The 22,017-nt window shown below is 37.3% G+C and overlaps 10 non-coding genes across 10 annotated transcripts; all 10 read right to left on the bottom strand.

Moving 5' to 3' along the window:
• Positions 1 to 2,095: 2,095 nt before the first annotated feature.
• Positions 2,096 to 2,167, bottom strand: TRNAC-GCA (transfer RNA cysteine (anticodon GCA)). Its single transcript has one exon. It is a non-coding gene; the product is annotated as a tRNA-Cys (tRNA).
• Positions 2,168 to 5,347: 3,180 nt separating this feature from the next.
• TRNAC-GCA (transfer RNA cysteine (anticodon GCA)) lies at positions 5,348 to 5,419 on the bottom strand. Its single transcript has one exon. It is a non-coding gene; the product is annotated as a tRNA-Cys (tRNA).
• Positions 5,420 to 6,429: 1,010 nt separating this feature from the next.
• On the bottom strand, positions 6,430 to 6,501 carry TRNAC-GCA (transfer RNA cysteine (anticodon GCA)). The gene has a single exon. It is a non-coding gene; the product is annotated as a tRNA-Cys (tRNA).
• A 4,017-nt stretch (positions 6,502 to 10,518) lies between these two features.
• On the bottom strand, positions 10,519 to 10,590 carry TRNAC-GCA (transfer RNA cysteine (anticodon GCA)). Its single transcript has one exon. It is a non-coding gene; the product is annotated as a tRNA-Cys (tRNA).
• A 1,012-nt stretch (positions 10,591 to 11,602) lies between these two features.
• Positions 11,603 to 11,674, bottom strand: TRNAC-GCA (transfer RNA cysteine (anticodon GCA)). Its single transcript has one exon. It is a non-coding gene; the product is annotated as a tRNA-Cys (tRNA).
• Positions 11,675 to 13,769: 2,095 nt separating this feature from the next.
• TRNAC-GCA (transfer RNA cysteine (anticodon GCA)) lies at positions 13,770 to 13,841 on the bottom strand. Its single transcript has one exon. It is a non-coding gene; the product is annotated as a tRNA-Cys (tRNA).
• Positions 13,842 to 14,853: 1,012 nt separating this feature from the next.
• TRNAC-GCA (transfer RNA cysteine (anticodon GCA)) lies at positions 14,854 to 14,925 on the bottom strand. The gene has a single exon. It is a non-coding gene; the product is annotated as a tRNA-Cys (tRNA).
• Positions 14,926 to 17,020: 2,095 nt separating this feature from the next.
• TRNAC-GCA (transfer RNA cysteine (anticodon GCA)) lies at positions 17,021 to 17,092 on the bottom strand. The gene has a single exon. It is a non-coding gene; the product is annotated as a tRNA-Cys (tRNA).
• A 1,016-nt stretch (positions 17,093 to 18,108) lies between these two features.
• TRNAC-GCA (transfer RNA cysteine (anticodon GCA)) lies at positions 18,109 to 18,180 on the bottom strand. Its single transcript has one exon. It is a non-coding gene; the product is annotated as a tRNA-Cys (tRNA).
• A 2,935-nt stretch (positions 18,181 to 21,115) lies between these two features.
• Positions 21,116 to 21,187, bottom strand: TRNAC-GCA (transfer RNA cysteine (anticodon GCA)). The gene has a single exon. It is a non-coding gene; the product is annotated as a tRNA-Cys (tRNA).
• Between the last annotated feature and the right edge of the window lie 830 nt (positions 21,188 to 22,017).

Here is a 22,017-nt window from a genome sequence, read left to right as displayed (position 1 = left end):
AGCTTATCAGTAAAATCAGAATGACAAAATATCAGTACATCATGAAAGAGTGTGAGGATCATACTAAGTTGTGCTGGAAAGTACAACCTTGAAACTGTGGAACAGGAGAAGTAGTCCTTAATATTATTTATTAAAGGAAAACCGGATCATTTAAAAAACAGATTTATTTGTTTCATTGTTATTTTATTTGAATAGGCAGTGGTACATAGGACCAATGCCTCTACATACAATGATTGTTTTGAAAAATTCTTAAAGGGGAAGAGGTTTTTACGGGACACCTTATCATTTGAGGATTGGTTACCACAATCACTGAGATGGTGATGAAGTATGATTGTTTTGGGCCAAATTATGGTGGAAAAACATTTCTACGTACCACTACAATTCGGTATTTGGAAGGAACACCCAAAAACCTCTTTCGAATACCTTCCTTTTAATACATCAGAAAAAGCAATTTTGCATTTGCAAATGCCTGATTCTTCAGACCAGCCTTCTTGCAACTGCAATGATAGTTCGTACATCTTGCACGTAGGCAGAGCTTTTAAGGAGAAATTAAATAGTTCCTACGTTGCACAAAAATGAAGTGCTTCAAACAAACACATACTTTGTATGCACAGAGAAGAGGTTGAATATATGTAAGACTGAAGATACAGGTGAAATGAGAAATAGATTGACTGCTTCGCTGCCAAGTTTTATACGCCATTTCTTCAGTGCAATACAAGAAAGCACCAAACAGTATAACAAAGTTGTCAATTGGTTTCATAGTCCATTCCCTTTGTTTAGTGCTGTGAAAGGAAGAGCCGAATTCCAAAATTGATCAATGATGTTTCAGAAATTTCCCAAAGGGAATAAAAAGCAGAGTGTTAAAAACTGAATTTACTCACAGGTTTTGTGCAGGAAACACTGAAATGCTATTAAAGTGCAATATCCAAGGGAACATTGACTCTGTCAAAGATGATCCAAATGGAATTGATGAAAAGTCCCAATTACAAACATCAGAATGAATATAGGGTGATGGGACAACCGGATTTGAACCAGGGACCTCTTGATCTGCAGTCAAATCATCTACCACTGAGCAATATCCCCAGCTTTTCAGTAAAATCAGAATGACAAAATTTCAGTACATCATGAAAGAGTGTGAGGATCATACTAAGTTGTGCCAGAAAGTACAACCTTGAAACTGTGGAACAGGAGAAGTAGTCCTTAATATTATTTATTAAAGGAAAACTGGATCATTTAAAAAACAGATTTATTTGTTTCATTGTTATTTTATTTGAATAGGCAGTGGTACATAGGACCAATGCCTTTACATACAATGATTGTTTTGAAACATTCTTAAAGGGGAAGAGGTTTTTACGGGACACCTTATCATTTGAGGATTGGTTACCACAATCACGGAGATGGTGATGAAGTATGATTGTTTTGGGCCAAATTATGGTGGAAAAACATTTCTACGTACCACTACAATTCGGTATTTGGAAGGAACACCCAAACACCCCTTTCGAATACCTTCCATTTAATACATCAGAAAAAGCCATTTTGCGTTTGCAAATGGCCTGATTCTTCAGACCAGCCTTCTTGCAACTGCAATGATAGTTCGTACATCTTGCACGTAGGCAGAGCTTTTAAGGAGAAATTAAATAGTTCCTACGTTGCACAAAAATGAAGTGCTTCAAACAAACACATACTTTGCATGCACAGAGAAGAGGTGGAATATATGTAAGACTGAAGGCACAGATGAAATGAGAAATAGATTGACTGCTTCGCTGCCAAGTTTTATACGCCATTTCTTCAGTGCAATACAAGAAAGCACCAAACAGTATAACATAGTTGTCAATTGGTTTCATAGTTCATTCCCTTTGTTTAGTGCTGTGAAAGGAAGAGCCGAATTCCAAAATTGATCAATGATGTTTCAAAAATTTCCCAAAGGGAATACCAAGCCGAGTGTTAAAAACTCCATTTACTCACAGGTTTTGAGCAGGAAACACTGAAATGCTATTAAAGTGCAATAACCAAGGGAACACTGACTCTGTCAAAGATGATCCAAATGGAATTGATGAAAAGTCCCAATTACAAACAAGAGAATCAAAATAGGGTGAGGGGACACCTGGACTTGAACCAGGGACCTCTTGATCTGCAGTCAAATGCTCTACCACTGAGCTATATCCCCAGCTTATCAGTAAAATCAGAATGACAAAATATCAGTACATCATGAAAGAGTGTGAGGATCATACTAAGTTGTGCTGGAAAGTACAACCTTGAAACTGTGGAACAGGAGAAGTAGTCCTTAATATTATTTATTAAAGGAAAACCGGATCATTTAAAAAACAGATTTATTTGTTTCATTGTTATTTTATTTGAATAGGCAGTGGTACATAGGACCAATGCCTCTACATACAATGATTGTTTTGAAAAATTCTTAAAGGGGAAGAGGTTTTTACGGGACACCTTATCATTTGAGGATTGGTTACCACAATCACTGAGATGGTGATGAAGTATGATTGTTTTGGGCCAAATTATGGTGGAAAAACATTTCTACGTACCACTACAATTCGGTATTTGGAAGGAACACCCAAAAACCTCTTTCGAATACCTTCCTTTTAATACATCAGAAAAAGCAATTTTGCATTTGCAAATGCCTGATTCTTCAGACCAGCCTTCTTGCAACTGCAATGATAGTTCGTACATCTTGCACGTAGGCAGAGCTTTTAAGGAGAAATTAAATAGTTCCTACGTTGCACAAAAATGAAGTGCTTCAAACAAACACATACTTTGTATGCACAGAGAAGAGGTTGAATATATGTAAGACTGAAGATACAGGTGAAATGAGAAATAGATTGACTGCTTCGCTGCCAAGTTTTATACGCCATTTCTTCAGTGCAATACAAGAAAGCACCAAACAGTATAACAAAGTTGTCAATTGGTTTCATAGTCCATTCCCTTTGTTTAGTGCTGTGAAAGGAAGAGCCGAATTCCAAAATTGATCAATGATGTTTCAGAAATTTCCCAAAGGGAATAAAAAGCAGAGTGTTAAAAACTGAATTTACTCACAGGTTTTGTGCAGGAAACACTGAAATGCTATTAAAGTGCAATATCCAAGGGAACATTGACTCTGTCAAAGATGATCCAAATGGAATTGATGAAAAGTCCCAATTACAAACATCAGAATGAATATAGGGTGATGGGACAACCGGATTTGAACCAGGGACCTCTTGATCTGCAGTCAAATCATCTACCACTGAGCAATATCCCCAGCTTTTCAGTAAAATCAGAATGACAAAATTTCAGTACATCATGAAAGAGTGTGAGGATCATACTAAGTTGTGCCAGAAAGTACAACCTTGAAACTGTGGAACAGGAGAAGTAGTCCTTAATATTATTTATTAAAGGAAAACTGGATCATTTAAAAAACAGATTTATTTGTTTCATTGTTATTTTATTTGAATAGGCAGTGGTACATAGGACCAATGCCTTTACATACAATGATTGTTTTGAAACATTCTTAAAGGGGAAGAGGTTTTTACGGGACACCTTATCATTTGAGGATTGGTTACCACAATCACGGAGATGGTGATGAAGTATGATTGTTTTGGGCCAAATTATGGTGGAAAAACATTTCTACGTACCACTACAATTCGGTATTTGGAAGGAACACCCAAACACCCCTTTCGAATACCTTCCATTTAATACATCAGAAAAAGCCATTTTGCGTTTGCAAATGGCCTGATTCTTCAGACCAGCCTTCTTGCAACTGCAATGATAGTTCGTACATCTTGCACGTAGGCAGAGCTTTTAAGGAGAAATTAAATAGTTCCTACGTTGCACAAAAATGAAGTGCTTCAAACAAACACATACTTTGCATGCACAGAGAAGAGGTGGAATATATGTAAGACTGAAGGCACAGATGAAATGAGAAATAGATTGACTGCTTCGCTGCCAAGTTTTATACGCCATTTCTTCAGTGCAATACAAGAAAGCACCAAACAGTATAACATAGTTGTCAATTGGTTTCATAGTCCATTCCCTTTGTTTAGTGCTGTGAAAGGAAGTGCAGAATTCCAAAATTGATCAATGATGTTTCAGAAATTTCCCAAAGGGAATAACAAGCCGAGTGTTAAAAACTGCATGTACTCACAGGTTTTGAGCAGGAAACACTGAAATGCTATTAAAGTGCAATATCCAAGGGAACACTGACTCTGTCAAAGATGATCCAAATGGAATTGATGAAAAGTCCCAATTACAAACAACAGAATCATAATAGGGTGAGGGGACACATGGATTTGAACCAGGGACCTCTTGATCTGCAGTAAAATGCTCTACCACTGAGCTATATCCCCAGCTTTTCAGTATAGTCAGAATGACAAAATATCAGTACATCATGAAAGAGTGTGAGGATCATACTAAGTTGTGCTGGAAAGTATAACCTTGAAACTGTGGAACAGGAGAAGTAGTCCTTAATATTATTTATTAAAGAAAAACTGGATCATTTAAAAAACAGATTTATTTATTTCATTGTTATTTTATTTGAATAGGCAGTGGTGCATAGGACCAATGCCTCTACATACAATGATTGTTTTCAAAACATTCTTAAAGGGAAAGAGGTTTTTACGGGACACCTTATCATTTGAGGATTGGTTACCACAATCACTGAGATGGTGATGAAGTATGATTGTTTTGGGCCAAATTATGGTGAAAAAACATTTCTACGTACCACTACAATTCGGTATTTGAAAGGTACACCCAAACACCCCTTTCGAATACCTTCCATTTAATACATCAGAAAAAGCCATTTTGCGTTTGCAAATGGCCTGATTCTTCAGACCAGCCTTCTTGCAACTGCAATGATAGTTCGTACATCTTGCACGTAGGCAGAAGTTTTAAGGAGAAATTAAATAGTTCCTAGGTTGCACTAAAATGAAGTGCTTCAAACAAACACATACTTTGCATGCACAGAGAAGAGGTGGAATATATATAAGACTGAAGACACAGGTGAAATGAGAAATAGATTGACTGCTTCGCTGCCCGGTATTCTACGCCATTTCTTCAGTGCAATACAAGAAAGCACCAAACAGTATAACAAAGTTGTCAATTGGTTTCATAGTCTATTCCCTTTGTTTAGTGCTGTGAAAGGAAGAGCCGGATTCCAAAATTGATCAATGATGTTTCAGAAATTTCCCAATGGGTATAACAAGCCGAGTGTTAAAAACTGCATTTACTCACAGGTTTTGAGCAGGAAAGTCTGAAATGCTATTAAAGTGCAATATCCAAGGGAACACTGACTCTGTCAAAGATGATCCAAATGGAATTGATGAAAAGTCCAAATTACAAACAACAGAATCAAAATAGGGTGAGGGGACACCCGGATTTGAACCAGGGACCTCTTGATCTGCAGTCAAATGCTCTACCACTGAGCTATATCCCCGGTTTTTCAGTAAAATCAGATTGACAAAATATCAGTACATCATGAAAGAGTGTGAGGATCATACTAAGTTGTGCCAGAAAGTACAACCTTGAAACTGTGGAACAGGAGAAATAGTCCTTAATATTATTTATTAAAGGAAAACTGGATCATTTAAAAAACAGATATTTGTTTCATTGTTATTTTATTTGAATAGGCAGTGGTACATAGGACCAATGCCTCTACATACAATGATTGTTTTGAAACATTCTGAAAGGGGAAGAGGTTTTAACGGGACACCTTATCATTTGAGGATTGGTTACCACAATCACTGAGATGGTCATGAAGTATGATTGTTTTGGGCCATATTATGGTGGAAAAACATTTCCACGTACCACTACAATTCGGTATTTTGAAGGTACACCCAAACACCCCTTTCGAATACCTTCCATTTAATACATCAGAAAAAGCCATTTTGCGTTTGCAAATGGCCTGATTCTTCAGACCAGCCTTCTTGCAACTGCAATGATAGTTCGTACATCTTGCACGTAGGCAGAGCTTTTAAGGAGAAATTAAATAGTTCCTACGTTGCACAAAAATGAAGTGCTTCAAACAAACACATACTTTGCATGCACAGAGAAGAGGTGGAATATATGTAAGACTGTAGACACAGGTAAAATGAGAAATAGATTGACTGCTTCGCTGCCAAGTTGTATACGCCATTTCTTCAGTGCAATACAAGAAAGCACCAAACAGTATAACAAAGTTGTCAATTGGTTTCATAGTTCATTCCCTTTGTTTAGTGCTGTGAAAGGAAGAGCCGAATTCCAAAATTGATCAATGATGTTTCAAAAATTTCCCAAAGGGAATACCAAGCAGAGTGTTAAAAACTCCATTTACTCACAGGTTTTGAGCAGGAAACACTGAAATGCTATTAAAGTGCAATAACCAAGGGAACACTGACTCTGTCAAAGATGATCCAAATGGAATTGATGAAAAGTCCCAATTACAAACAAGAGAATCAAAATAGGGTGAGGGGACACCCGGACTTGAACCAGGGACCTCTTGATCTGCAGTCAAATGCTCTACCACTGAGCTATATCCCCAGCTTATCAGTAAAATCAGAATGACAAAATATCAGTACATCATGAAAGAGTGTGAGGATCATACTAAGTTGTGCTGGAAAGTACAACCTTGAAACTGTGGAACAGGAGAAGTAGTCCTTAATATTATTTATTAAAGGAAAACCGGATCATTTAAAAAACAGATTTATTTGTTTCATTGTTATTTTATTTGAATAGGCAGTGGTACATAGGACCAATGCCTCTACATACAATGATTGTTTTGAAAAATTCTTAAAGGGGAAGAGGTTTTTACGGGACACCTTATCATTTGAGGATTGGTTACCACAATCACTGAGATGGTGATGAAGTATGATTGTTTTGGGCCAAATTATGGTGGAAAAACATTTCTACGTACCACTACAATTCGGTATTTGGAAGGAACACCCAAACACCTCTTTCGAATACCTTCCTTTTAATACATCAGAAAAAGCAATTTTGCATTTGCAAATGCCTGATTCTTCAGACCAGCCTTCTTGCAACTGCAATGATAGTTCGTACATCTTGCACGTAGGCAGAGCTTTTAAGGAGAAATTAAATAGTTCCTACGTTGCACAAAAATGAAGTGCTTCAAACAAACACATACTTTGTATGCACAGAGAAGAGGTTGAATATATGTAAGACTGAAGATACAGGTGAAATGAGAAATAGATTGACTGCTTCGCTGCCAAGTTTTATACGCCATTTCTTCAGTGCAATACAAGAAAGCACCAAACAGTATAACAAAGTTGTCAATTGGTTTCATAGTCCATTCCCTTTGTTTAGTGCTGTGAAAGGAAGAGCCGAATTCCAAAATTGATCAATGATGTTTCAGAAATTTCCCAAAGGGAATAAAAAGCCGAGTGTTAAAAACTGCATTTACTCACAGGTTTTGAGCAGGAAACACTGAAATGCTATTAAAGTGCAATATCCAAGGGAACATTGACTCTGTCAAAGATGATCCAAATGGAATTGATGAAAAGTCCCAATTACAAACATCAGAATGAATATAGGGTGATGGGACAACCGGATTTGAACCAGGGACCTCTTGATCTGCAGTCAAATCATCTACCACTGAGCAATATCCCCAGCTTTTCAGTAAAATCAGAATGACAAAATTTCAGTACATCATGAAAGAGTGTGAGGATCATACTAAGTTGTGCCAGAAAGTACAACCTTGAAACTGTGGAACAGGAGAAGTAGTCCTTAATATTATTTATTAAAGGAAAACTGGATCATTTAAAAAACAGATTTATTTGTTTCATTGTTATTTTATTTGAATAGGCAGTGGTACATAGGACCAATGCCTTTACATACAATGATTGTTTTGAAACATTCTTAAAGGGGAAGAGGTTTTTACGGGACACCTTATCATTTGAGGATTGGTTACCACAATCACGGAGATGGTGATGAAGTATGATTGTTTTGGGCCAAATTATGGTGGAAAAACATTTCTACGTACCACTACAATTCGGTATTTGGAAGGAACACCCAAACACCCCTTTCGAATACCTTCCATTTAATACATCAGAAAAAGCCATTTTGCGTTTGCAAATGGCCTGATTCTTCAGACCAGCCTTCTTGCAACTGCAATGATAGTTCGTACATCTTGCACGTAGGCAGAGCTTTTAAGGAGAAATTAAATAGTTCCTAAGTTGCACAAAAATGAAGTGCTTCAAACAAACACATACTTTGCATGCACAGAGAAGAGGTGGAATATATGTAAGACTGAAGACACAGGTGAAATGAGAAATAGATTGACTGCTTCGCTGCCAAGTTTTATACGCCATTTCTTCAGTGCAATACAAGAAAGCACCCAACAGTATAACAAAGTTGTCAATTGGTTTCATAGTCCATTCCCTTTGTTTAGTGCTGTGAAAGGAAGAGCCGAATTCCAAAATTGATCAATGATGTTTCAGAAATTTCCCAAAGGGAATACCAAGCCGAGTGTTAAAAACTGCATTTACTCACAGGTTGTGAGCAGAAAACACTGAAATACTATTAAAGTGCAATATCCAAGGGAACACTGACTCTGTCAAAGATGATCCAAATGGATTTGATGAAAAGTCCCAGTTACAAACAACAGAATCAAAATAGGGTGAGGGGACACCTGGATTTGAACAGGGACCTCTTGATCTGCAGTCAAATGCTCTACCACTGAGCTATATCCCCAGCTTTTCAGTAAAATCAGAATGACAAAATATCAGTACATCATGAAAGAGTGTGAGGATCATACTAAGTTGTGCCAGAAAGTACAACCTTGAAACTGTGGAACAGGAGAAGTAGTCCTTAATATTATTTATTAAAGGAAAACTGGATCATTTAAAAAAACAGATTTATTTGTTTCATTGTTATTTTATTTGAATAGGCAGTGGTACATAGGACCAATGCCTCTACATACAATGATTGTTTTGAAACATTCTTAAAGGGGAAGAGGTTTTTACGGGACACCTTATCATTTGAGCTTTTAAGGAGAAATTAAATAGTTCCTAGGTTGCACAAAAATGAAGTGCTTCAAACAAACACATACTTTGCATGCACAGAGAAGAGGTGGAATATATGTAAGACTGAAGACACAGGTGAAATGAGAAATAGTTGACTGCTTCGCTGCCAAGTTTTATACGCCATTTCTTCAGTGCAATACAAGAAAGCACCAAACAGTATAACAAAGTTGTCAATTGGTTTCATAGTCCATTCCCTTTGTTTAGTGCTGTGAAAGGAAGAGCCAAATTCCAAAATTGATCAATGATGTTTCAGAAATCTCCCAAAGGGAATAACAAGCCGAGTGTTAAAAACTGCATTTACTCAAAGGTTTTGGGCAGGAAACACTGAAATGCTATTAAAGTGCAATATCCAAGGGAACACTGACTCTTTCAAAGATGATCCAAATGGAATTGATGAAAAGTCCCAATTACAAACAACAGAATCAAAATAGGGTGAGGGGACACCCGGATTTGAACCATGTACCTCTTGTTCTGCAGTCAAATGCTCTACCACTGAGATATTTCCACTGCAGTTCAGTAAAATCAGAATGACAAAATATCAGTACATCATTAAAGAGTGTGAGGATCATACTAAGTTGTGCCAGAAAGTACAACCTTGAAACTGTGGAACAGGAGAAGTAGTCCTTAATATTATTTATTAAAGGAAAACTGGATCATTTAAAAAACAGATGCATTTGTTTCATTGTTAATTTATTTGAATAGGCAGTGGTACATAGGACCAATGCCTCTACATACAATGATTTTTTTGAAACATTCTTAAAGGGGAAGAGATTTTTACGGGACATCTAATCATTTGAGGATTGGTTACCACAATCACAGAGATGGTGATGAAGTATGATTGTTTTGGGCCAAATTATGGTGGAGAAACATTTCTACGTACCACTACAATTCGGTATTTGGAAGGTACACCCAAACACCCCTTTCGAATACCTTCCATTTAATACATCAGAAAAAGCCATTTTGCATTTGCAAATGGCCTGATTCTTCAGACCAGCCTTCTTGCAACTGCAATGATAGTTTGTACATCTTGCACGTAGGCAGAGCTTTTAAGGAGAAATTAAATGGTTCCTAAGTTGCACAAAAATGAAGTGCTTCAAACAAACACATACTTTGCATGCACAGAGAAGAGGTGGAATATATGTAAGAGTGAAGACACAGGTGAAATGAGAAATAGATTGACTGCTTCGCTGCCAAGTTTTATACGCCATTTCTTCAGTGCAATACAAGAAAGCACCAAACAGTATAACAAAGTTGCCAATTGGTTTCATAGTCCATTCCCTTTGTTTAGTGCTGTGAAAGGAAGAGCCGAATTCCAAAATTGATGAATGATGTTTCAGAAATTTCCCAAAGGGAATACCAAGCCGAGTGTTAAAAACTGCATTTACTCACAGGTTTTGAGAAGCAAACACTATAATGCCATTAAAGTGCAATATCCAAGGGAACACTGACTCTGTCAAAGATGATCCAAATGGAATTGATGGAAAGTCCCAATTACAAACAACAGACTCAAAATAGGGTGAGGGGACACCCGGATTTGAACCAGGGACTTCTTGATCTGCAGTCAAATGCTCTACCACTGAGCTATATCCCCATCTTTTCAGTAAAATCAGAATGACAAAATATCAGTACATCATGAAAGAGTGTGAGGATCATACTAAGTTGTGCCAGAAAGTACAACCTTGAAACTGTGGAACAGGAGAAGTAGTCCTTAATATTATTTATTAAAGGAAAACTGGATCATTTAAAAAACAGATTTATTTGTTTCATTATTATTTTATTTGAATAGGCAGTGGTACATAGGACCAATGCCTTTACATACAATGATTGTTTTGAAACATTCTTAAAGGGGAAGAGGTTTTTACGGGACACCTTATCATTTGAGGATTGGTTACCACAATCACGGAGATGGTGATGAAGTATGATTGTTTTGGGCCAAATTATGGTGGAAAAACATTTCTATGTACCACTAGAATTCGGTATTTGGAAGGTACACCCAAACACCCCTTTCGAATACCTTCCATTTAATACATCAGAAAAAGCCATTTTGCGTTTGCAAATGGCCTGATTCTTCAGACCAGCCTTCTTGCAACTGCAATGATAGTTCGTACATCTTGCACGTAGGCAGAGCTTTTAAGGAGAAATTAAATAGTTCCTAAGTTGCACAAAAATGAAGTGCTTCAAACAAACACATACTTTGCATGCACAGAGAAGAGGTGGAATATATGTAAGACTGAAGACACAGGTGAAATGAGAAATAGATTGACTGCTTCGCTGCCAAGTTTTATACGCCATTTCTTCAGTGCAATACAAGAAAGCACCAAACAGTATAACAAAGTTGTCAATTGGTTTCATAGTCCATTCCCTTTGTTTAGTGCTGTGAAAGGAAGAGCCGAATTCCACAATTGATCAATGATGTTTCAGAAATTTCCCAAAGGGAATACCAAGCCGAGTGTTAAAAACTGCATTTACTCACAGGCTTTGAGCAGGAAACACTGAAATGCTATTAAAGCGCAATATCCAAGGGAACACTGACTCTGTCAAAGATGATCCAAATGGAATTGATAAAAAGTCCAAATTACAAACAACAGAATCAAAATAGGATGAGGGGACACCCGGATTTGAACCAGGGACCTCTTGATCTGCAGTCAAATGCTCTACCACTGAGCTATATCCCCAGCTTTTCAGTAAGATCAGAATGACAAAATATCTGTACATCATGAAAGAGTGTGAGGATCATACTAAGTTGTGCCAGAAAGTACAACCTTGAAACTGTGGAACAGGAGAAGTAGTCCTTAATATTATTTATTAAAGGAAAACTGGATCATTTAAAAAACAGATTAATTTGTTTCATTGTTATTTTATTTGAATAGGCATTGGTACATAGGACCAATGCCTCTACATACAATGATTGTTTTGAAACATTCTTAAAGGGGAAGAGGTTTTTACGGGACACCTTATCATTTCAGGATTGGTTACCACAATCACGGAGATGGTGATGAAGTATGATTGTTTTGGGCCAAATTATGGTGGAAAAACATTTCTACGTACCACTACAATTCGGTATTTGGAAGGTACACCCAAACACCCCCTTCGAATACCTTCCATTTGATACATCAGAAAAAGCCATTTTGCGTTTGCAAATGGCCTGATTCTTCAGACCAGCCTTCTTGCAACTGCAATGATAGTTCGTACATCTTGCACGTAGGCAGAGCTTTTAAGGAGAAATTAAATAGTTCCTAGGTTGCACAAAAATGAAGTGCTTCAAACAAACACATACTTTGCATGCACAGAGAAGAGGTGGAATATATGTAAGACTGAAGACACAGGTGAAATGAGAAATAGTTGACTGCTTCGCTGCCAAGTTTTATACGCCATTTCTTCAGTGCAATACAAGAAAGCACCAAACAGTATAACAAAGTTGTCAATTGGTTTCATAGTCCATTCCCTTTGTTTAGTGCTGTGAAAGGAAGAGCCAAATTCCAAAATTGATCAATGATGTTTCAGAAATCTCCCAAAGGGAATAACAAGCCGAGTGTTAAAAACTGCATTTACTCAAAGGTTTTGGGCAGGAAACACTGAAATGCTATTAAAGTGCAATATCCAAGGGAACACTGACTCTTTCAAAGATGATCCAAATGGAATTGATGAAAAGTCCCAATTACAAACAACAGAATCAAAATAGGGTGAGGGGACACCCGGATTTGAACCATGTACCTCTTGTTCTGCAGTCAAATGCTCTACCACTGAGATATTTCCACTGCAGTTCAGTAAAATCAGAATGACAAAATATCAGTACATCATTAAAGAGTGTGAGGATCATACTAAGTTGTGCCAGAAAGTACAACCTTGAAACTGTGGAACAGGAGAAGTAGTCCTTAATATTATTTATTAAAGGAAAACTGGATCATTTAAAAAACAGATGCATTTGTTTCATTGTTAATTTATTTGAATAGGCAGTGGTACATAGGACCAATGCCTCTACATACAATGATTGTTTTGAAACATTCTTAAAGGGGAAGAGATTTTTACGGGACATCTAATCATTTGAGGATTGGTTACCACAATCACAGAGATGGTGATGAAGTATGATTGTTTTGGGCCAAATTATGGTGGAGAAACATTTCTACGTACCACTACAATTCGGTATTTGGAAGGTACACCCAAACACCCCTTTCGAATACCTTCCATTTAATACATCAGAAAAAGCCATTTTGCATTTGCAAATGGCCTGATTCTTCAGACCAGCCTTCTTGCAACTGCAATGATAGTTTGTACATCTTGCACGTAGGCAGAGCTTTTAAGGAGAAATTAAATGGTTCCTAAGTTGCACAAAAATGAAGTGCTTCAAACAAACACATACTTTGCATGCACAGAGAAGAGGTGGAATATATGTAAGAGTGAAGACACAGGTGAAATGAGAAATAGATTGACTGCTTCGCTGCCAAGTTTTATACGCCATTTCTTCAGTGCAATACAAGAAAGCACCAAACAGTATAACAAAGTTGCCAATTGGTTTCATAGTCCATTCCCTTTGTTTAGTGCTGTGAAAGGAAGAGCCGAATTCCAAAATTGATCAATGATGTTTCAGAAATTTCCCAAAGGGAATACCAAGCCGAGTGTTAAAAACTGCATTTACTCACAGGTTTTGAGAAGCAAACACTATAATGCCATTAAAGTGCAATATCCAAGGGAACACTGACTCTGTCAAAGATGATCCAAATGGAATTGATGGAAAGTCCCAATTACAAACAACAGACTCAAAATAGGGTGAGGGGACACCCGGATTTGAACCAGGGACTTCTTGATCTGCAGTCAAATGCTCTACCACTGAGCTATATCCCCATCTTTTCAGTAAAATCAGAATGACAAAATATCAGTACATCATGAAAGAGTGTGAGGATCATACTAAGTTGTGCCAGAAAGTACAACCTTGAAACTGTGGAACAGGAGAAGTAGTCCTTAATATTATTTATTAAAGGAAAACTGGATCATTTAAAAAACAGATTTATTTGTTTCATTATTATTTTATTTGAATAGGCAGTGGTACATAGGACCAATGCCTTTACATACAATGATTGTTTTGAAACATTCTTAAAGGGGAAGAGGTTTTTACGGGACACCTTATCATTTGAGGATTGGTTACCACAATCACGGAGATGGTGATGAAGTATGATTGTTTTGGGCCAAATTATGGTGGAAAAACATTTCTATGTACCACTAGAATTCGGTATTTGGAAGGTACACCCAAACACCCCTTTCGAATACCTTCCATTTAATACATCAGAAAAAGCCATTTTGCGTTTGCAAATGGCCTGATTCTTCAGACCAGCCTTCTTGCAACTGCAATGATAGTTCGTACATCTTGCACGTAGGCAGAGCTTTTAAGGAGAAATTAAATAGTTCCTAAGTTGCACAAAAATGAAGTGCTTCAAACAAACACATACTTTGCATGCACAGAGAAGAGGTGGAATATATGTAAGACTGAAGACACAGGTGAAATGAGAAATAGATTGACTGCTTCGCTGCCAAGTTTTATACGCCATTTCTTCAGTGCAATACAAGAAAGCACCAAACAGTATAACAAAGTTGTCAATTGGTTTCATAGTCCATTCCCTTTGTTTAGTGCTGTGAAAGGAAGAGCCGAATTCCACAATTGATCAATGATGTTTCAGAAATTTCCCAAAGGGAATACCAAGCCGAGTGTTAAAAACTGCATTTACTCACAGGCTTTGAGCAGGAAACACTGAAATGCTATTAAAGCGCAATATCCAAGGGAACACTGACTCTGTCAAAGATGATCCAAATGGAATTGATAAAAAGTCCAAATTACAAACAACAGAATCAAAATAGGGTGAGGGGACACCCGGATTTGAACCAGGGACCTCTTGATCTGCAGTCAAATGCTCTACCACTGAGCTATATCCCCAGCTTTTCAGTAAGATCAGAATGACAAAATATCTGTACATCATGAAAGAGTGTGAGGATCATACTAAGTTGTGCCAGAAAGTACAACCTTGAAACTGTGGAACAGGAGAAGTAGTCCTTAATATTATTTATTAAAGGAAAACTGGATCATTTAAAAAACAGATTAATTTGTTTCATTGTTATTTTATTTGAATAGGCATTGGTACATAGGACCAATGCCTCTACATACAATGATTGTTTTGAAACATTCTTAAAGGGGAAGAGGTTTTTACGGGACACCTTATCATTTCAGGATTGGTTACCACAATCACGGAGATGGTGATGAAGTATGATTGTTTTGGGCCAAATTATGGTGGAAAAACATTTCTACGTACCACTACAATTCGGTATTTGGAAGGTACACCCAAACACCCCCTTCGAATACCTTCCATTTGATACATCAGAAAAAGCCATTTTGCGTTTGCAAATGGCCTGATTCTTCAGACCAGCCTTCTTGCAACTGCAATGATAGTTCGTACATCTTGCACGTAGGCAGAGCTTTTAAGGAGAAATTAAATAGTTCCTAGGTTGCACAAAAATGAAGTGCTTCAAACAAAAACATACTTTGCATGCACAGAGAAGAGGTGGAATATATGTAAGACTGAAGACACAGGTGAAATGAGAAATAGTTGACTGCTTCGCTGCCAAGTTTTATACGCCATTTCTTCAGTGCAATACAAGAAAGCACCAAACAGTATAACAAAGTTGTCAATTGGTTTCATAGTCCATTCCCTTTGTTTAGTGCTGTGAAAGGAAGAGCCAAATTCCAAAATTGATCAATGATGTTTCAGAAATCTCCCAAAGGGAATAACAAGCCGAGTGTTAAAAACTGCATTTACTCACAGGTTTTGGGCAGGAAACACTGAAATGCTATTAAAGTGCAATATCCAAGGGAACACTGACTCTGTCAAAGATGATCCAAATGGAATTGATGAAAAGTCCCAATTACAAACAACAGAATCAAAATAGGGTGAGGGGACACCCGGATTTGAACCATGTACCTCTTGTTCTGCAGTCAAATGCTCTACCACTGAGATATTTCCACAGCATTTCAGTAAAATCAAAATGACAAAATATCAGTACATCATTAAAGAGTGTGAGGATCATACTAAGTTGTGTCAGAAAGTACTGCCTTGAAACTGTGGAACAGGAGAAGTAGTCCTTAATATTATTTATTAAAGGAAAACTGGATCATTTAAAAAACAGATGCATTTGTTTCATTGTTATTTGATTTGAATAGGCAGTGGTACATAGGACCAATGCCTCTACATACAACGATTGTTTTGAAACATTCTTAAAGGGGAAGAGATTTTTACGGGACACCTAATCATTTGAGGATTGGTTACCACAATCACAGAGATGGTGATGAAGTATGATTGTTTTGGGCCAAATTATGGTGGAGAAACATTTCTACGTACCACTACAATTCGGTATTTGGAAGGTACACCCAAACACCCCTTTCGAATACCTTCCATTTAATACATCAGAAAAAGCCATTTTGCGTTTGCAAATGGCCTGATTCTTCAGACCAGCCTTCTTGCAACTGCAATGATAGTTCGTACATCTTGCACGTAGGCAGAGCTTTTAAGGAGAAATTAAATAGTTCCTAAGTTGCACAAAAATGAAGTGCTTCAAACAAACACATACTTTGCATGCACAGAGAAGAGGTGGAATATATGTAAGACTGAAGACACAGGTGAAATGAGAAATAGATTGACTGCTTCGCTGCCAAGTTTTATACGCCATTTCTTCAGTGCAATACAAGAAAGCACCAAACAGTATAACAAAGTTGTCAATTGGTTTCATAGTCCATTCCCTTTGTTTAGTGCTGTGAAAGGAAGAGCCGAATTCCACAATTGATCAATGATGTTTCAGAAATTTCCCAAAGGGAATACCAAGCCGAGTGTTAAAAACTGCATTTACTCACAGGCTTTGAGCAGGAAACACTGAAATGCTATTAAAGTGCAATATCCAAGGGAACACTGACTCTGTCAAAGATGATCCAAATGGAATTGATAAAAAGTCCAAATTACAAACAACAGAATCAAAATAGGGTGAGGTGACACCCGGATTTGAACCAGGAACCTCTTGATCTGCAGTCAAATGCTCTACCACTGAGCTATATCCCCAGCTTTTCAGTAAAATCAGAATAACAAAATATCAGTACATCATGAAAGAGTGTGAGGATCAGACTAAGTTGTGCCAGAAAGTACAACCTTGAAACTGTGGAACAGGAGAAGTAGTCCTTAATATTATTTATTAAAGGAAAACTGGATCATTTAAAAAACAGATTAATTTGTTTCATTGTTATTTTATTTGAATAGGCATTGGTACATAGGACCAATGCCTCTACATACAATGATTGTTTTGAAACATTCTTAAAGGGGAAGAGGTTTTTACGGGACACCTTATCATTTGAGGATTCGTTACCACAATCACGGAGATGGTGATGAAGTATGATTGTTTTGGGCCAAATTATGGTGGAAAAACATTTCTACGTACCACTACAATTCGGTATTTGGAAGGAACACCCAAACACCTCTTTCGAATACCTTCCATTTCATACATCAGAAAAAGCAATTTTGCATTTGCAAATGGCCTGATTCTTCAGACCAGCCTTCTTGCAACTGCAATGATAGTTCGTACATCTTGCACGTAGGCAGAGCTTTTAAGGAAAAATTAAATAGTTTCTACGTTGCACAAAAATGAAGTGCTTCATACAAACACATACTTTGTATGCACAGAGAAGAGGTGGAATATATGTAAGACTGAAGACACAGGTGAAATGAGAAATAGATTGACTGCTTCGCTGCCAAGTTAGTTTTATACGCCATTTCTTCAGTGCAATACAAGAAAGCACCAAACAGTATAACAAAGTTGTCAATTGGTTTCATAGTCCATTCCCTTTGTTTAGTGCTGTGAAAGGAAGAGCCGAATTCCAAAATTGATCAATGATGTTTCAGAAATTTCCCAAAGGGAATAACAAGCAGAGTGTTAAAAACTGCATTTACTCACAGGTTTTGAGCAGGAAACACTGAACTGCTATTAAAGTGCAATATCCAAGGGAACACTGACTCTGTCAAAGATGATCCAAATGGAATTGATGAAAAGTCCCAATTACAAAAAACAGAATGAAAATAGGATGAGGGGACACCCGGATTTGAACCAGGGACCTCTTGATCTGCAGTCAAATGCTCTACCACTGAGCTATATCCCCAGCTTTTCAGTAATATCAGAATGACAACATTTCAGAACATCATGAAAGAGTGTGAGGATCATACTAAGTTGTGCCAGAAAGTACAACCTTGAAACTGTGGAACAGGAGAAGTAGTCCTTAATATTATTTATTAAAGGAAAACTGGATCATTTAAAAAACAGATTTATTTGTTTCATTGCTATTTTATTTGAATAGGCAGTGGTACATAGGACCAATGCCTTTACATACAATGATTGTTTTGAAACATTCTTAGAGGGGAAGAGGTTTTTACGGGACACTTTATCATTTGAGGATTGGTTACCACAATCACGGAGATGGTGATGAAGTATGATTGTTTTGGGCCAAATTATGGTGGAAAAACATTTCTACGTACCACTACAATTCGGTCTTTGGAAGGAACACCCAAACACCCCTTTTGAATACCTTCCATTTAATACATCAGAAAAAGCCATTTTGCGTTTGCAAATGGCCTGATTCTTCAGACCAGCCTTCTTGCAACTGCAATGATAGTTCGTACATCTTGCACGTAGGCCGAGCTTTTAAGGAGAAATTAAATAGTTCCTACGTTGCACAAAAATGAAGTGCTTCAAACGAACACATACTTTGCATGCACAGAGAAGAGGTGGAATATATGTAAGACTGAAGACACAGGTGAAATGAGAAATAGATTGACTGCTTCGCTGCCAAGTTTTATACGCCATTTCTTCAGTGCAATACAAGAAAGCACCAAACAGTATAACAAAGTTGTCAATTGGTTTCATAGTCCATTCCCTTTGTTTAGTGCTGTGAAAGGAAGAGCCGAATTCCAAAATTGATCAATGATGTTTCAGAAATTTCCCAAAGGGAATACCAAGCCGAGTGTTAAAAACTGCATTTACTCACAGGTTGTGAGCAGAAAACACTGAAATACTATTAAAGTGCAATATCCAAGGGAACACTGACTCTTTCAAAGATGATCCAAATGGATTTGATGAAAAGTCCCAGTTACAAACAACAGAATCAAAATAGGGTGAGGGGACACCCGGATTTGAACAGGGACCTCTTGATCTGCAGTCAAATGCTCTACCACTGAGCTATATCCCCAGCTTTTCAGTAAAATCAGAATGACAAAATATCAGTACATCATGAAAGAGTGTGAGGATCATACTAAGTTGTGCCGGAAAGTACAACCTTGAAACTGTGGAACAGGAGAAGTAGTCCTTAATATTATTTATTAAAGGAAAACTGGATCATTTAAAAAAACAGATTTATTTGTTTCATTGTTATTTTATTTGAATAGGCAGTGGTACATAGGACCAATGCCTCTACATACAATGATTGTTTTGAAACATTCTTAAAGGGGAAGAGGTTTTTACGGGACACCTTATCATTTGAGCTTTTAAGGAGAAATTAAATAGTTCCTAGGTTGCACAAAAATGAAGTGCTTCAAACAAACACATACTTTGCATGCACAGAGAAGAGGTGGAATATATGTAAGACTGAAGACACAGGTGAAATGAGAAATAGTTGACTGCTTCGCTGCCAAGTTTTATACGCCATTTCTTCAGTGCAATACAAGAAAGCACCAAACAGTATAACAAAGTTGTCAATTGGTTTCATAGTCCATTCCCTTTGTTTAGTGCTGTGAAAGGAAGAGCCAAATTCCAAAATTGATCAATGATGTTTCAGAAATCTCCCAAAGGGAATAACAAGCCGAGTGTTAAAAACTGCATTTACTCACAGGTTTTGGGCAGGAAACACTGAAATGCTATTAAAGTGCAATATCCAAGGGAACACTGACTCTTTCAAAGATGATCCAAATGGAATTGATGAAAAGTCCCAATTACAAACAACAGAATCAAAATAGGGTGAGGGGACACCCGGATTTGAACCATGTACCTCTTGTTCTGCAGTCAAATGCTCTACCACTGAGATATTTCCACTGCATTTCAGTAAAATCAGAATGACAAAATATCAGTACATCATTAAAGAGTGTGAGGATCATACTAAGTTGTGCCAGAAAGTACAACCTTGAAACTGTGGAACAGGAGAAGTAGTCCTTAATATTATTTATTAAAGGAAAACTGGATCATTTAAAAAAACTGATTTATTTGTTTCATTGTTATTTTATTTGAATAGGCAGTGGTACATAGGACCAATGCCTCTACATACAATGATTGTTTTGAAACATTCTTAAAGGGGAAGAGATTTTTATGGGACACCTAATCATTTGAGGATTGGTTACCACAATCACAGAGATGGTGATGAAGTATGATTGTTTTGGGCCAAATTATGGTGGAGAAACATTTCTACGTACCACTACAATTCGGTATTTGGAAGGTACACCCAAACACCCCTTTCGAATACCTTCCATTTAATACATCAGAAAAAGCCATTTTGCATTTGCAAATGGCCTGATTCTTCAGACCAGCCTTCTTGCAACTGCAATGATAGTTTGTACATCTTGCACGTAGGCAGAGCTTTTAAGGAGAAATTAAATGGTTCCTAAGTTGCACAAAAATGAAGTGCTTCAAACAAACACATACTTTGCATGCACAGAGAAGAGGTGGAATATATGTAAGAGTGAAGACACAGGTGAAATGAGAAATAGATTGACTGCTTCGCTGCCAAGTTTTATACGCCATTTCTTCAGTGCAATACAAGAAAGCACCAAACAGTATAACAAAGTTGCCAATTGGTTTCATAGTCCATTCCCTTTGTTTAGTGCTGTGAAAGGAAGAGCCGAATTCCAAAATTGATCAATGATGTTTCAGAAATTTCCCAAAGGGAATACCAAGCCGAGTGTTAAAAACTGCATTTACTCACAGGTTTTGAGAAGCAAACACTGTAATGCCATTAAAGTGCAATATCCAAGGGAACACTGACTCTGTCAAAGATGATCCAAATGGAATTGATGGAAAGTCCCAATTACAAACAACAGACTCAAAATAGGGTGAGGGGACACCCGGATTTGAACCAGGGACTTCTTGATCTGCAGTCAAATGCTCTACCACTGAGCTATATCCCCAGCTTTTTAGTAAAATCAGAATGACAAAATATCAGTACATTATGAAAGAGTGTGAGGATCATACTAAGTTGTGCCAGAAAGTACAACCTTGAAACTGTGGAACAGGAGAAGTAGTCCTTAATATTATTTATTAAAGGAAAACTGGATCATTTAAAAAACAGATTTATTTGTTTCATTATTATTTTATTTGAATAGGCAGTGGTACATAGGACCAATGCCTTTACATACAATGATTGTTTTGAAACATTCTTAAAGGGGAAGAGGTTTTTACGGGACACCTTATCATTTGAGGATTGGTTACCACAATCACGGAGATGGTGATGAAGTATGATTGTTTTGGGCCAAATTATGGTGGAAAAACATTTCTATGTACCACTACAATTCGGTATTTGGAAGGTACACCCAAACACCCCTTTCGAATACCTTCCATTTAATACATCAGAAAAAGCCATTTTGCGTTTGCAAATGGCCTGATTCTTCAGACCAGCCTTCTTGCAACTGCAATGATAGTTCGTACATCTTGCACGTAGGCAGAGCTTTTAAGGAGAAATTAAATAGTTCCTAAGTTGCACAAAAATGAAGTGCTTCAAACAAACACATACTTTGCATGCACAGAGAAGAGGTGGAATATATGTAAGACTGAAGACACAGGTGAAATGAGAAATAGATTGACTGCTTCGCTGCCAAGTTTTATACACCATTTCTTCAGTGCAATACAAGAAAGCACCAAACAGTATAACAAAGTTGTCAATTGGTTTCATAGTCCATTCCCTTTGTTTAGTGCTGTGAAAGGAAGAGCCGAATTCCACAATTGATCAATGATGTTTCAG

The sequence above is a fragment of the Lissotriton helveticus genome, chromosome 1_2, assembly GCF_964261635.1.
Source record: "Lissotriton helveticus chromosome 1_2, aLisHel1.1, whole genome shotgun sequence".
Taxonomy (NCBI): domain Eukaryota; kingdom Metazoa; phylum Chordata; class Amphibia; order Caudata; family Salamandridae; genus Lissotriton; species Lissotriton helveticus.
Note: the sequence above shows the minus strand (reverse complement) of the source record. Positions and strands in the feature narration are given on the sequence as shown.